Genomic DNA, 1,532 nt, shown 5'->3' on the forward strand with positions numbered 1-1,532 from the left:
GTCTATTTACCATTTACCATTTACAGTGTGATAACTGACTGAAGTGATGACCAAACTACTAAAATGAGATGTTGTAAACTGGAATTAGTAAACCTAGAATACAATTTGCCGTTTGTTTACAACACTAGTAATTTAGATAACTACTTTATTCCATAATAATTGTTAGTCAAACATTCTGTGAGTGTTTGATGCTGTCTACAGTGAATAGAGTTGAATTCAAACTGGAACGTCATAGATTAAAAATGTCACCTCCATGTTTCTTTGTAATGATTGAAACATTTGTGACTAATGTTTATGTGTTTGAAGCAGAAACTTGTCAGAGGGCGTTGCTATCAAACAGAAAAAACAGTCCAGTGTTAGTAAAGTGTCATGTCCATCCTGGTATTATTGTCAGTGCTGAGTGTTGGGTTGGAGGGGAGCTTGGGAACCGCAGTCTAACTTTGTTCTCTGCCATTGTTTTTGTTCAGGATGTCCTTCAGGAATGTTACACAGGAGGTCAAAGGAGAAGCTCTGTATTACTGTCTCGAAGGAAGCCAACAGGGCCAACTCCTCTGATGTCCCTTGACGATGAACAAAAAAAACAGGCCACACTTTGTTCCACTGGGATACAAATGGTTCATGTATTGTGTGTGTGTGTGTGTCGGCCTTTGTAAGAAGTTGTTGGTGCCTGTTCATTTATGACAATTCCACAGTCCAATTGCAGTTTCAGAGTATATTATATTACTTTTTAAAGTAATGCTTTCACATGTCAGTATTACATTGTTGTACTGCCCCAAAGGGGAAGGATCCTACCAAGGACACTCATTTTGGCTGCTTGAACCCTTGATCTCATTCTTTCAGTTGCTAGCCACTGATAGCTACTGCTGACACCAAATCACCTTTTACATTTCTACAGTGTTTTTTTTCTCTAAAAATATAACTTGCCTGTTGAGGTTCAGGGTTTTTCAAGTCTGTCACGCATTGACCCTGCAGATGTTGATTTATTTAAAGCAAAAAGTTTTATTTGAACAGCAATTGTTCAACTTGGGATTTTAATAGATTTCCTGAGTGGATTAGCCTCTCAGACAATGGGCTCCCCCATAGAGTTTAGAGTTCAAATTATAGCCATTGATGGTTGGAAACATCTGTCCTCAGTTTGGTTTCTTCTGCTCTCTGTTCCTTGGTAATGAAGCCTGTCTACACAGTTATTTGTACAACGGTGTGGTACACTGATGAAGCAAGGAGGACGTGATTTGGTAATTTGGATTTGTGTGTGCGTGTGTGGGAGGGGGGCAATTACATGAAGAAGTAACCCATGACGGCATTTACTGTTCTCATAAGCAAGGCATAGAGGAGTACTGAATGTGACTGGGCAACCCTAAGAATGTCAACACACACACACACACGTAGGTATGCTTGCGTTGTAAACACAAAGACACACACACACACACACACACACACACACACTTCTGTCAGTTTATGTGTAATGTGTGTGCAGGATAGACAGCCTTCTTTCTCGTCTTACTTTTCTTTTAGTCTGCAGTGAGACAGTG

Source organism: Morone saxatilis, unplaced genomic scaffold, assembly GCF_004916995.1.
Source record: "Morone saxatilis isolate NCDOM2014 unplaced genomic scaffold, NCSU_SB_2.0 Contig7, whole genome shotgun sequence".
Classification (NCBI taxonomy): Eukaryota; Metazoa; Chordata; class Actinopteri; family Moronidae; genus Morone; species Morone saxatilis.